This window comes from Canis lupus, chromosome 33 (genome assembly GCF_003254725.2).
Source record: "Canis lupus dingo isolate Sandy chromosome 33, ASM325472v2, whole genome shotgun sequence".
Taxonomy (NCBI): Eukaryota; Metazoa; Chordata; class Mammalia; order Carnivora; family Canidae; genus Canis; species Canis lupus.
The window spans coordinates 24,746,954-24,762,924 of NC_064275.1; the positions used below are offsets into that span (position 1 = coordinate 24,746,954).

At 32.6% G+C, this 15,971-nt stretch overlaps 1 protein-coding gene across 6 annotated transcripts in view; it reads left to right on the forward strand.

The window, feature by feature from the left end:
* STXBP5L (syntaxin binding protein 5L) overlaps positions 1-15,971 on the forward strand; it is a 381,900-nt gene that overhangs the window by 232,248 nt on the left and 133,681 nt on the right. The window lies entirely within an intron of this gene.

Consider the following 15,971-nt stretch of genomic DNA (forward strand, 5'->3'; position numbering starts at 1 on the left):
AAATTAATCTCTCTAACCACCAGAAAAAAAACTATGCCCTACAACAACCCACTCCAGCAGAGGGAGCATCAGTTTCTGACATTGAGCAAGACCTGAATAGGGAACTTTTTAACCCTTCTGGGTGGTAATGAAACCCATCACCTGTGGTGTTAGAGGAGGTCATGTGGGCAACCATAATCAACCACTGCCCAGTGGTATGCGGAGCCACACACTTTCCTCTTCTTGGGCCACTGCAAGTCCAGTGAGGATGCAAAGAAGAAAGAACAGACTGAAAAATTACATGAGGAATAATAGCTGAAAACTCCCCAAATTTGGCAATAAACATGATCCTATAGATTCCAGATGCTGAATGAACAAGTAATCTACAAGATACATCATAGTCAACAAGAGAGAAATGATGCTTTACTGATAGTGCAAAACCAATTGGATGACAGTGGATTTCTCATCAAAAACCATGGAAGCCAGGAGAAAATCTGATCTGTTTGAAGTGCTGAAATAAAACAATTGGTAATCCAGAATTGTATACCTAACAAAAATATCCTAGAGGAAATATTTAAGGCAATTACAAATGGGAGAGGATAAAGTAAAGTAAAGGGAGCAGGTTTTTACACTTACCTCAAAATGGTAGTATGATACCAGAAGACAGTGACAAGTTATAAATATATAATGTTTTAAAAAGTTTTAATGTTTTAATATGTTTAATGTTCACACTAACATTAATTAAATTATGTTAAATTAATTTAAACATAATATGTTTAATATGTTCACATATTTTTAATGTTTTAAAAACCATTAAAAATATGTGAAAAGATACACTAAAAGACATTATTGGCACATAAAATGCATGCATTAAATAATTGAAATAACCTATAGGAAGTCAGGGGAAAAGAGTGGGAAAAAAACCCAAACCAGACAGACTGAAGCCCTAACATATCTATGATTCCATTAAATATAAATGGTCTAAATATACCACTTCAAATGCACAAATTGGCATAGTGGATTAAAAACATGACCTAACTATATGCTATTTACAATATACTTCAAATATAACAGATAGGAGAAAAACAATAGGAAAATACTCCATAAAATAATCAATGGAGAGTGACATCAATAAGATGTTAGAATAAATAGCCTAGATGTAACAACAAGATATGTTAAAAAACAACAACAACAACAACCACTTAATGAAAATTCCAGAAATTAGTTAGGAAATCATAGTACCCCAGCCAGGATGAAAGCCTAGAATAGCCACAGCCATTTCATTTCATCTCAACTGTGTCTGCTCTTCCTCCAAATTATTACAGCTCACGTTCAGGAAGAAAGTAGAGAAGTGGAATATACATTCAGTGTTCCTCCTTTTCTGGCGGGAATCCCTAAATGACTAATTCAGGCAAGACAGAATCTAGAGTACTGATGAAACATAGATGCCTGGAGGCAGAGAATAAAAGAGTTCAGTGGTTTGTTGAAGCACCAAAAAAAATTGCAGTGCTGCCAGCAGACAGTAAAGGGAGCAAAAGACTGCAAGCCATCAAGATAAAGAAACCAGAAACCTCTCTAATTAGGAAATTATACACACAAACCCAAAGAAGACACATCCTCATTAAAAGTTTGAGAAGTCCCCAGGATCTCTACCTGGACTGATTGGTGAAGGTCTTCTCCTATACAAAATCCATTCATAAAAGGTAGCTCTAATGCTAAATTCAAAATAACAAGAAACACAAAGAAATAGTAAAATATGGCCCAATCAAGGAACAAAAAACACCTCCAAAAGCTGATCCCAAAGAAATTGATATATGTGAATTACCTGACAGTTCAGAAGAACTGTCTTAAAGAAGCTCAATGCACTCTAAGAGTACAAAGATAGACAACTAAATAAAACCAGGAAAATGATAAATGAATAAAATGAGAATATTAATAAAGAACTACTACAAAAAAGACTAAAAAGATATTTTGGAGGAAAGTACTGAATTGAAAAATTTTATTATGACTGAAAACTTCCCAAATCTAAGTAAATGAACATACACATTCAAGAACCCCCAAATACTCCAATGAAGGTGAACCTAAAGAGGCCTACATTGAGATAGATCATAATCAAATGGGCAAACACAAAGAAATAATCTTGAAAGCAGCAACAGAAAAGCTATTCATCATGTATATGGAAACTCCCACAAGATTCAGTAGATTTCTCAGCAGAAACACTCTGAGATTGAAGGGAGCAGGTTGATATATTCAAAATGCAAGAACAAAAAAAAAGGCAGGTTTGAATACTGTATCTGGAAAACTACTTCAAAAATAAAAGAAATAAAGACCTTCCGAGCTAAACGCTGAGAATCTTTATCACCAATACACCTGCCTTACTAGAACTGCTAAAGGGAGTCCTTCAAGTCAAAATGAATCAATGTTAGACAGCAAAATGAAAGTATAAGAAAATATATAGACAAAAAATCCTGTAACAATATAGTGGTACTATATAAATAACTTTAAATTCAGGTTTAGAATTTAGAAGATAAAAAAAGGAATTTAGAAGATAAAGGCACTTTAAAAAAATTATATAAAACTACATCAATAAGAGAGAGGATTAAAATCATGTGAACATTTCAGTAGATGCAAAACATTTGACAAAGTACAGCATCCATTCACAATAAAAATCCCCAAAGTAGGTCTAGAGAGAACAAACTTCAACATAATAAAGGCCTTATATGAAAAATCCATTCCTGACATTATAATGGTAAAAAACTGAAAGCTTTTCCCCTAAGATCAGGAACAAAACAAGGATGTCCACTCTGACCACTTTTATTCAATATAGTATTGGAAGTCCTAGCCATAGCAATTAAGCAACATCAAGAAATAAAAGGCATTTTCCATATTGGCAAGGAAGAAATAAAACTCACTATTAGTAGGTGCCATGATACTATACAGAGAAAACCCAAGAACTATTAGAACTGATAAATAAATTCAGTAAAGTCCCAGGGTACAACATCAAAGTACAGAAATTTTTGCATTCCTAAATACTAATGATGAAGCAGCAGAAAGTGAAGTTAAGAAAACAATCCCATATATCACTGCATCAAAAACAACAAAAGAGGTGAAAGACCTATATCCTGAAAAGTGTAAAACACTGATGAGAGATTCAGGATGGCACAAAGAAATGGAAGGACATTCCATGCTCATGGATTGAAAGAGCAATTATTATTAAAACATCTATACTACCCAAAGCAATTTACAGATTTAATGCAATCTCTATCAAAATAACATCATTTTTCATAGAGCTAGTAAAAACAATCCTAAAATTTGTGTGGAACCACAAAAGACCTCAAATACCCAAAGGAATCTTGAAAAACAAAAACAACAACAACAAAAAAGAAAAAACAAAAACAAACGAAGTGTCACAACTCTAGATTTCAAGTCACATTATAAAGTGGTACTAACTAATACAGTATGGTACTGGCATAAAAAATAGATACATAGAGCAATGGGATAGAGCAACAATGACAAAAAAAATTTTTTTAAAACAGAAATAAACCCACAATTATTTGGTCAATTAATCTTCAATGAAGGAAAAAATGAATATAAAATAGGAAAAAGATACTCTCTTCAACAAATTGGGAAAACTAGACATCCAGATACAAAAGAATGATACTGGACTACTTTTCACCATTCACAAAAAATAAACTTAAAATAGATTAAATACCTAAATGTGAGACCTGAGACCATAAAAATCCTTGAAGAGAGCACAGGAATAATCTGTCTGACATCAGCCATAGTAAAATTTTCTAGATATGTCTCCTGAGGGAAAAAATAAAAAATAAAGTATTTGGATTATATCAACATAAAAAGCTTCTGCATGGTGAAAGAAACAATCAATAAAACTAAAAGGCAAGCTACAGAATGGGAAAAGATATTTGCAAATGACATATCTGAGAAAGGGTTAGTATATAAAGAACTGGTACAACTCCAGATCCCCAAAACAAATAATGCAATTAAAAATGGGCTGAAGACATACAGATGGCCAACAGACACATGAAAAGATGCTCGACATCTCTCAGCATTGGGGAAATACAGATCAAAACCACATAGAGATAGTACCTCACACCTTGTCAGGATTACTAAAATCAACAACAAAGAAAAAGTGTTGACAAGGATGTGGAGAAGTTGGTGGAAATGCTAACTAGTGCAGCCACTCTGGAAAACAGTATGGCAGTTCCTCAAAAAATTAAAAATAGAACTACCCTATGATCCAATAATTGCATTACTGGGTGTTTACCCCCAAAATACCAAAATATTAATTGAAGGGATACATGTATCCCTATGCTTTTTGCAGCATTCTAGAATAGCCAAACTATAGAAGCAGCTCAAGTGTCCATTAATAGATGACTGGATAGAGAAGATGTCATGTGTGGACTATTACTCAGCCATAAAAAATAATGAAATCTTGCCATTTGCAACAAAATGGATAGAGTGCTAAGTGAAATAAGTCAGAGAAGAACAAATACCATTGAGTTCATTTATACGTGGAATTTGAAAAAAAACAAACTAGCAAAGAAAGAAAAAAAGAGACAAATCAAGAAACAGACTCTTAGCTACAGAAAACAAATGGATCATTACCAGATGGGTAAAATATGATCTGAGGATTAAAGAGTACACTTATGATAAAAAATAAAATGATAAACTATATAAAACTATATTAATAGTTATAAAATATAAAAAGATGTAATTTGTGACATTGGTAACATAAAGAACAGTTGTAAAGGAATGGAGTTTTTTTAAATGCAAATGACGTTAACCTGTTACCACTTTAAAGTAGATGGGTATAACTATAAAATCCTTTATATAATATACATGGTTATGACAAAGAAAATGTCAATAGAATACACACAAAAGAAAATAAGAACAGAATCAAAGCATGTCACTATAAAAAGTCAATGAAACACACAGAAATGCAGGAAGAGAGAAAATGTGGGACAAAATAAATACATGATAAACAATTTTAAAATGGCAATAGTAAATACTTCCTTTTCAGTAAGGTCTTTAAATGTAAATGGATTAAATTTCCCAAATCAAGTGGTTGCATATATTAAAAAACAAAAAAGATTCAACTCTATACTGTCTACAGAAATTCACTTCAGGTATAACATATATAGGCTGAAAGTGGAAGGATGGATATATAATGTGCAAATGCTATCCAAAAGAGAGCAGGGATGACCATACTTAATGTAAGACAAAATACACTTTAATCAAAAGTTGTCATAAGAGACAAAGAAGCATATTATATATAATGATAAAACAACCAAGGACGCTTGGGTGGCTCAGTGGTTGGGCATCTGCCTTTGGCTGAGGGCGTGATCCTGGAGTCCCGGGATCAAGTCCCACATTGGGCTCCCTGCATGGAGCCTGCTGCTCCCTCTGCCTATGTCTCTGTATCTCTCTCTGCGTGTCTCTCATGAATAAATAAATAATCTTTAAAAAAAAAAGATAAAGTGACCAATTATAAGAAATAGAAATTGTAAATACATATGTACCTAGCACCAGAACACCCAAACATATAAAGCAAACACTGATTGAATTAAAGGGATAAAGAAGCAAAACACAAAAATAATAGGAGATTCCAATAACCCATTTTCAATAATTAATAGATCTGCCACACAAAAGAATAAGGAAACAGAGGATCCAAACAACACTATAGACCAATTGGACGTAGCAGACATGTACTCCATTCAACAAAAACAGGATACATATTATTCTCTATAACACATGAAACATTCTCCAATATAGATGATATGTTAGGTCACAAATAAGTTTTAACAAATTTAAAATTGAAATTATAACATTATCTTTTACAACCACAATGAAATGAAATAGAAATCAATAACAAAAGAAGACTGGAAAATCCAAAAATACATGGAAACTAAGCAACACTTTCTTGAACAATCAATAGATCAAAAAGGAAATCACAAGGGGATTGGAAAATGTCTTGAGACAATGAAAATAAAAATATAATATACCAAAACATGGGATTCAGCAAAAGCACTACTCAGGTTTATAAGTAAATATCTAAGAACTTTATAGTAGAAAATGCTGATGTTATAAAAAGAAGATCTGAAATCAATAACCTAACTGTATATCTCAAAAGATTAGAAAAGGAAGAAAAAATATAAACCTGAATTTGGTAGAAAGAAGAAAAGAATAAAGACTACAGCAGAAATAAAATTGAAATTGTGATTAGGAAAACAGCACAAATTTTGAAAACTAATTTTTAAAAGATCAACAAAATTGACAAAGTGATAGACTAAGAAAAAACATAAAAGACTTAACAAATACCAGAAATGAAAGAAAAGGTATTGCAATTGATGCTGCAGAAATGAAAAAGTTTATAAGAGACTACCCTGAAAAATTATATGCCAACAAACTGAAACCTAGAAGAAATGGATAAATTTCTGGAAACATACAACTATGAAGAAATTAAAAGATCTGAACAGGCATATAAACTATAAAGGATACTGAATAAATAATAATAATTTTAATAAAATAACAAAGAAAAGTTTAGGACTATATTCTCTAAACAATTCTAACTAACATTTAAAGAAGAATTAACACCAATCCTTCTCAAACTCTTTGGAAAAACTGAAGATGAGGGAACACTTCCAAACTCATTTATGAGGCCAGCATTATCCTGATATGAAAATCAAACAAAGACACTACCAGAAAAGAAAACTGCAGACCAATATCCCCAAGAATATCAATGCAAAATCCTCAAAAAGTTACTAGCAAATTGAATAAAACTACACATTTAAGGACTGTACATCATGACCAAGTGGAATTTATCCTTGGAATGCAAGCATGGTTCAACATATGAAAAATCAATCATTGTGATAAACCACATTAACAGAACGAAGGACAAAAAAGAACACAATCATCTCAGATAATACAGAAAATGTATTTGACAAAATTCAACCCTTTTATGATAAAAACATTCAACAAACTAGTAATAAAAGGAAATTTCTCCACCATAATAAAGGTCATATATGAAAAAGCATATAGCTAACATGATACTCAATGATGGAAGATCTGAAAGTTCTTCCTCTAAGATCAGGAACAGGGGGAATGATGCCCCCTCACAACTTCTATTCAGCAGAATACTGGAAAAATCTATTCAGAGCAAAAGACAAGAAAAATAAATAGTACCCAAGAAAAGAAAAATTAAAACTATCTCTCTTTGTAGAAGACATGATCTTGTATGCAGAAAACTCACAAGTTCACACACACACACACACACACACTGTTAGAATTTATAACAAAACCCAGAAAAATTGCAAGGTATAAAATCAACACACAAAATTAGTTACATTTCTATACATTTTGTTCTGTACACTTATAACAACATGACAGGAAATTAATCCCATTTACAACAGCATGAGAAAGAATTTAAAATTTAGGAATTAAACTTAACCAAGTAAGCAAAAATCTTTGTGTAATAAAAACTACAAAGCACTGAAGAAAGAAATTAAAGAACACACAAATTAATGGAAAGATACCATATGTTCATAGATTGGAAGCCTTAATATTCTTAAAATGTTCATACTATCATAGTGATCTACAGATTCAATAAATTTTAAAATCCCCATGGTATATTTTGCAGAAATAGAAAAAAAATCCTAAAATTAATGTAAAATCTCATAGGACTATAAATAGCCACAACAGTCCTGAGAAAGACAGACAAAGCTAGAGTCTTCACACTTTCTGGTTTCAAGACATGATTATTAAAACATAAAGTAATCAAAACAATTATATAACCATGAAGACAGACATATAGACCATTAGAAGAGAATAGAGAACTCATAAGTAAACTATCATCTATATGGTCAGATCTTCAATAAGGTTATCAAGGCTATCCAGTGGGGAAAGGATAGTGTCTCCAACAAATGATATTGGGAAAACAAATGATGTTGCATATGTAAAAAAATGGAGCTGGATCCTTACCTTACCCATATGCCAAAAACAACTGAAAATGGAAAATCCCAAATGTATGACCTGAAACTAAAAAAATCCTGAAAGAAAACATAGAGGAAATTTTCATGACATTGGATTGGCAATTATTTATTGAATGTGACACCAAAAACACAGGTAACAAATGGTGTACTTCAAACATGAAAACTTCTGTGGAACAAAGGAAGCAATCAACAGAGGAGAAAGGCAACCTATGGAATGGGAAAAGATATTTGCAAAGCATATATCTGATAAGGGTTAATTTTCAGAATATAAAGACCTCCTACAGTTCAAGAGGAAAAAATCCAATTAAAAATGAGCAAAGGACTTAAATAGGTATGTCTCCAAAAAAGATATACAAATAGCTAACAAGCAAATGAAAAAAAAAAAATGTTCAAAATCACTACTCATTAGAGAAATGCAAATGAAAACTACAATATCACTTTATACTGGTTTAAGATGGCACTACAAAATAACAATAACAAAAATAGAAAATAAAAAGTGTTAATAAAGATGTGGAGAAGTTGGAAACTTTGTGCACTGGTGGTTAGAATGTAAATGGCACAGATGTTATTGAAAACAGTAGTGTATATCTTCAATAATGAAAAGTAGAATTACCTCGTGGCTCAGCAATCCCACTGGTAGGTACATAATCAAAAGAATTAAAAAGATTATTAAAGCAATATATTCATTGCAGCATTATTCACAATAGCGTAGAGGTGGACGTAACTTAACCATCAAAAGATGAATAGGTTTTTTAAAAGTATTAAATAGAATATTCAATTCAACCTTTAAAAAAAGAAATAAATCTTGTCATATGCTACACTGTGGATGAACCTTAAGGAAATTATGCTCAGTGAAACAAGCCAATCTCAAAAAAAACAAATACTGCATGATTGCCAGCCGAACAGAACTAATTAAAAAAAAAAAAAAACAAACACAAAAAATCACAAAAAACTAAAGCAAATGCTTTAGGTGGAAGGAAAATAATCCCAGATAATTAAAATGCAGAAATTAAGTAAGAACAATGGAAAAAATTGCAGGAAGTTAAATAAATACTGACTTTTTAAAAGAACAATAAGTATTATATGTGGGTATAAGTATTAAAATGTTTAATAATTTTTAATAATATTGCAACATAGAATGAAAATATATTGTAATAGCACAAAAGGTGGGAGGGGAAAATAAAAATAAACTATTTAACATTCTTGTTTTGTCTGGGAAGATGTAAATTTACCAGGTTAATTCGGGCGCAATGACTTAAGGATCAATATTGCTATATTGTAGTAACCACCAAAATAATGGTATAATAATATAATACTCAAAAACTAGTAGAATAATATTTTTAATGTGGTTAATCCTTAAAAGAACAGAAAGGAAAAGGAAAGAAGACACATTAGGTTAGGCAAAAAGAAAATAATTGTGAGGTTGGTAGATTTAACCCACATATATCATTATTTATATCATTATGTAATTTGACTAAATTCTCCAATTATAAGACAAAGATTGTCAGTTTGAATAAAAAACAAAACCAAATCTAAGCTGCTTACAAAAGACACATTAAATATATGTATAGCCAAAATGTTAAATGTATGAAAAATTATACCATGTAAATAATTTCATATGCTAGTATAGATAACTTCTATCAGTTTTCCATTGCTGCATAACCAATCACCACAAATTTAGCAACTTGAAACAACTTCCTTTAACTTAGAGTTCTATAGGTCAGGCATCTGGCACTGCATGCCTGGGATTTCTACTCAAGGTATCATGAAAGTGAAATCAGGAGGTCAGCCAGGCTAAATTCTCATTGGAAGCCCTGAGAGAAAACGAATTTGCTTCCAAATGTACTCTTTTGTTGAAAGAAATTAGTTCCTTCTCATGTCCCAAACTCAGAATTCTTTTTATTTTTGACCCCTAGACCTATATTTGTAGGGATCATATGATCAGGTCAGATCCATTCAGATAGTCTCCCTTCTTAAAGTCTATCATAGGAGTGATGTATTATTTATTACAGTCACAGTCACAAGGATTATATAGGATTATAATTCCTGGGAGGCAGGAATCCTGGGGAACATTTTAGAATTCTACCTACCACAGTAAAAACTTTAAAGCAAGAAGTATTACCAAAGATGAAAGGTACTATTTCAAAATAAGAGGATGAATCCACCAGGATTTTGAATTCAGAGCCTCAAGTGAAAATTGATAGAAAGCTCAGACAATTTTGCACTAAATGAAAGAAATTATTACAGATCTTTCCATGCAACTATTTAAAAATCATAAAAGAATGAATAATAAAGAAGTTTTGAACAGAATTCATAAATCTAATCTAACTGACATATTTATGGTGCACCTTGGTGGCTCAGATGGTTAAACGTCTGCCTTTGGGTCAGGTGATGATCTCTGGGTGCTGGGATCAAACCCCACATTGGTCTCCCAGCTCAGTGAGGAGTCAGCTTCTCCCCCTGCTGGTGCTCTGTTTCTTTCTGTCTCAAATGAATAAATAAAATAATCTTTTTTTTTTTTAAACTGACATGTTTAAAACATGCTCTACAACTCAAGAATGTACATTCTTTTCAAATGCACAAGGGACACAGACCAAAATTGATCATACACAGGCCCATAATACAAATGCCAATAAATTTCAAAAAATTGTGTATAATAATATAGGATGTTCTCTGACCACAGGAGAATTAAACTAGAAATCAATGACAAAAATATAAAGAAAATAATTTTTCAAAGTCAAGCAATTTATTTCTAACTAATTTACTTGTTAGTGAAGAAATCACAATAGAATTTTTTAAAAAATATCCCAAACAGGAAGATAGTGAAAATACAGTATATCATTATTTATGGATACATTTAAATTTATGTTTAGAGGTAAACTTACATCCATAATGGTATGTTAATAAAAAGAAATACTAAAATCCAATGATCTCATTATCTTAAGACTGTCAAAATTATCCTTCCAAAAAGAAAAAAGAAAATAATGTTAAGAAAAAAAATTAAATTAATGAAATAGAAAACAAATGTGTAATAGGAAATATCAAAAAAGCTAGAGTTTGTTTATGGAAACAAATTGGTGAACTTTTTTTAAAGACTGTTAGGAAAAGTAGAAGGAACAAACAACGTCAAGATTGAAAAAGGATTCACTACTGTATACCATCAATCAAAAGGGAATAGGATATTTATGATCAGCTCTATAGTAGTAAAATTTAAGAGAGAAAACTATAAAAAAATACAACTTACCATATCTGGCTTTAGGAGAAACAGAAAATATGAATAGTCAAATATCTATTAAAATAATTGAGTTAAAGTTAAAAATATTTCACATAAACAACCCTGGACTCAGATGTCTTCATTGGGAACTTGTCTCAACAGTTAAAAAAGAATACTATCAGAGTATTCTTTTCTATTTAATTAGATAAAATTAATTAATTGATTCTAGCTGGATCAGTCAGTGGAACATGCAACTCTTGATCTCAGGGTCATGAGTTTAACCCCCACATTAGGCATAGAGCTTACTTAAAAATAAAAAAAAATAAAGAATAATAACAATTTTTCAGAAAACCTTTCAGAGAATGGAATAGGGAGTATTTTTTTTCCTGAAAGATGGAAGATTTTATTATTTCAGAACAATATTTCAGAAAACCTTTCAGAGAATGGAATAGGGAATTTTTTTTCTTGAAAGAAGGAAGATTTTATTATTTTGTTTTATGAGGCCAGGATATTTTTTATAATAAAACCCAACAAGCACATCACAAGAAAGGAAGGAGACTTATAGGCCATCTCTTTTATAAATATAGATGTAAAACTACTAAGTAAAATGTTAGTCAATAAAATTTAGTGATATATGAAAAGGGTGATATCTCAGAACTAAGTCAGCTTTATGCCAGGAATGCAATGCTGGTTTCCTTAAAAAAAAAAAAAAAAAATCAATGTACTTTACCACATTAGGTAAATCACTTGGAAAAATCTAATGATCATATAATTAAGTGAGAATATTAAATTCATCATGTATTCATGAAAAAAAAAATCACCCAGCAAGCTAAGAATATAGGGGAAATTCTATGGTCTGAAAGGGATTTTTATTAAAAAACAAAACAAAACAAAACTGAAGCAAACATTGTACTTATTGATGAAGTGTTTAATGTTTTTCCTTATATGCTGAGAATAAAACAAGAATGCCTTCCGTCACACCTAGTGTACAACATTAAACTTGTAGACCTATCCAGTTAAGTAGGGCAAAAATGGAAATCAGTTTATATCTTCCTTTTCAATCTATTATTGCACAGAGACACCATGATAATGTATGTGGAAAATGAAAAATAACATACAAAAAAACTATTTTAATTAATTTGAATATGTAGCAAGTTCCTGGAAACATCCATATTCAAAATTCAACTCTATTGTATATAATGGCAACAATTATAAAATAAAAAATACAAAATTTTTCCATTTAAAATAAGATACAGGAGATCCCTGGGTGGTGCAGCGGTTTGGCGCCTGTCTTTGGCCCAGGGTGAGATCCTGGAGACCGGGGATCGAATCCCACATCAGGCTCCCGGTGCATGGAGCCTGCTTCTCCCTCTGCCTGTGTCTCTGCCTCTCTCTCTCTCTATGACTATCATAAATAAATAAAAATTAAAAAAAATTTTAAAAAATAAAAATAAAATAAAATAAATACAAAATATATAATCTAGAAGTAAACCTAACAAAAGATATGTAAGACATCTATAATTAAAATTGTGAAACAGGGCAGCCCCGGTGGCGCAGTGGTTTAGCCACCTGCAGCCTAGGGCTTGATCCTGGAGACCCTGGATCAAGTCCCATGTCAGGCTCTCTGCATGGTGCTTGCTTCTCCCTCTGCCTGTGTTCTGCCTCACTCTTTCTCTGTGTGTTTCTCTGTGAATAAATAAATTTAAAAATCTTTTAAAATTTTTTTTGAAAATAAAATTGTGAAACAAATTTAAGAAATAGGAAAATACTTAAATACATGGAGAGATATATCATAATCATTAATTCCACTCAAAAATGTAAAGATATAAATTTTTCCCAAAGTGATCTAAAGATTTAATGTAATCCTGATAAAAGAATATCAGCACCAATTTTTTAATGGAAATTAATGAGCTGATTATAAAATTTGCATAGAAATATAAAGGGCAATAGCAAACTATATGGCAAAAAAAAAGTGAGAAATTAATTTACTAGAGAAATTAAAAAAGATGGCCGCAGAGAAGGAGTATGCTAGGCTCTGCCTTTCCCATAAATACAACTACATAACTATATAACTATCAAATCATCCTAAAGACTTTAGAAATTGACCTGAAGATTGACCGAACAAGCCACAATTAAAGTGAGAGGAGAGGCCACATCAAAGAAGGTAGGAAGTGCAAAGACATGGTTTAGGTGAGAAACAGTGCTACCTGCTATGGAGGGAATGGAGTCATGGTCAGAGAGAAGGGCAGGGGAGAGGGGACCACGTAGGGCAATGCACAAGGAGAATATCTCCCTATAGCTATTGGTTTAGAAAGTGAGAGGGGCTGAATTTCAGAGTTCTCAGAACAAGTGGGGTTTAAAACCTGGAGTTTTAAAAGTCAGCGGGCTTGGCTGGAATAGAGCCAGAGGCACTGTGCTGGTCTTGGAGAGAAGGCAGGTAAACAACCTGGGGGCATATGGCATTGAAACAGCAATCTGAAGCTTTCCTGGGGCACGCAGTAGGGAGATTATTTGCCATTCTCAGGGCATGACCCTCAGAGGTGGCATTCAAAGAGACACCTCTCTTGGAACAAGGGAGCTAGATGGGCACCATTTCCCTTCCCCTCCCCCTCAACATAAACACAGAGCCACCTGCAGGAAGCAGCATAGCACAGACACTAGCTGCCTAACTTGCTTCCCAGGGGAACTGTTCTTCTCAGTCATGCTTACTTCAGCTCTAGTGTGACAGACCTGCAGAAGACCAGCAGAAGCCCTTGCTGACACCATGTCTCCTGACCAGAGAGTTTTGCAGGGCCTCAGTTCCAAAACAAGTGGTGACATATCTCATTTCAAAAACAGACCAAATCAAACATAGTTAAAACTCTCCACATTCATACGAGGGACCAAACACTACTCACATCAGGCGAAGAGAATCTCTACAGATAACTGGCCTGAAGTATAGAGGAGCCAGAACACACAACACAGGGTATGCAACACACCCTGGATGCACTCTCTGATGCCTTAGGCCCTGGGCACTACACAATCTCTTCCTCATAAAGCCATTACTTTCAGGAGCAGGAGAGATAACTGGCTTTTCTAACACACAGGAAAGCAGAGACTTCAATAAAATGAAAAGGTGGAGGAATTTATCCCAAATGAAAGAACAAGGTAAGGCCATGTCCAGAGATCTAAGTGAAACAAATATAAATAACATGCCTGAAAGAGAATTTAAAGCAATGATTATAAGAATATTCATTGGGCTTGAGAAAAGAAGACATCAGTGAGACACTTATTATAGAGATAAAAGAATTAAAAAGGAATCAGACATAAAGAGTGCAATAAGCAACATTAGAAACCTTGATGCAATGAACAGCAGGCTGGAAGAAGCAGAAGAACAAATTAGTGACCTAGAAGACAAATTAATGGAAAGAAATGAAGCTGAACAAAAGAGAAAAAATTATGCAAAATGAGAATAGATGAGGGAACTCAGTGACTTCATCAAATGTAATAACACTCATAGGAATCCCAGGAAAAGAGAAAAAAGTAGGCAGAAAATTTATTTGAAGAATAGCTGAAAACTTCCCTAATCTGGGTAAAGAACAGACATCCAGATCCAGGAGGCACAGAGAACTCCCACCATAATCAACAAAAAGCAGGGCCCACACCAAGACATATTATAATTAAATTTGTGGAATATAGTAATAAAGAAAATCTTAAAAGCAGCAAGAAAAAAGAAGTTATTAACATAAGGAAAACCCATAACAGCAGATTTTTCAACAGAAACTTGAAAAAACAGAAGGAAGTGGTATAATATATTCAAAGTGCTGAGAGGGAAAAATCTGCAGCTAAGAATTCTTTATACAGAGGAGCCTCTGTGGCTCAGTCGGTTGAGTATCTGACTCTTGATTTTGGCTCAGGTCATGATCTCAGGGTTATGAGATCAAGCCTCGTATCAAGCTCCACACTCAGCATGGAGTCTGCTTGTCCTTCTCTATCTGTTCCTCCCCCATTCAAATAAATAGATAGATTGATAAACAAATAAATAAAAATATTAAAAAAGAGTACTCTATCCAGCAAAGCTATCATTCAAAAAACAAGAAGAAAGAAAAGATTTCCCAAACAGAAACTAAGGGAATTCATGACCAATAAACCAGCCCTACAAGAAATATTAAAGGGGACTCTAAGTGGAGAGAGACCAGAAATGACAGAATAGAGGCAGGAAAACTCAAAAGCAGTAAAAATGAATGTTTTTATTCATTTTTTTCATTTCATTTATTCATTTAAAAAATTAGTTAAGGAACTCACAAAAACAAGGATATAAAATATAATAACATATACCTAAAATATGGGGCAGGGGAAAGGAGAAAATAATGGGTTCAAACTTAAAAGACTTAACATAGACTGCTGTATGCAAAATAGTTCATATACAAACTTACTGGTAACCATATTCCAAATACCACTAATAAACATGCAAAGAATAAAAAGAGAAAGAAATCCACATATATCACTAAAGAAAATCAGCAAAATATGAGAGAGAGAAAGATAAGAAGGGATCAGAGAAAATCTCCAGAAACGACAAGTAATAAAACAGCAATGAATACATATCTATCAAGAATTACTTTGAATTTAAATGAACTAAATGCTCCAGTTAAAAGACATAGGCTGTCAGAATGGATAAAAACAAACAAGATCTATCTATATGCTGCCTATAAGAGACTCATTTTAGACCTAAAGACACTTGCAGAATCAATGTGGAAGGGAGAAACATTTATCACATGAATGGATGTCAA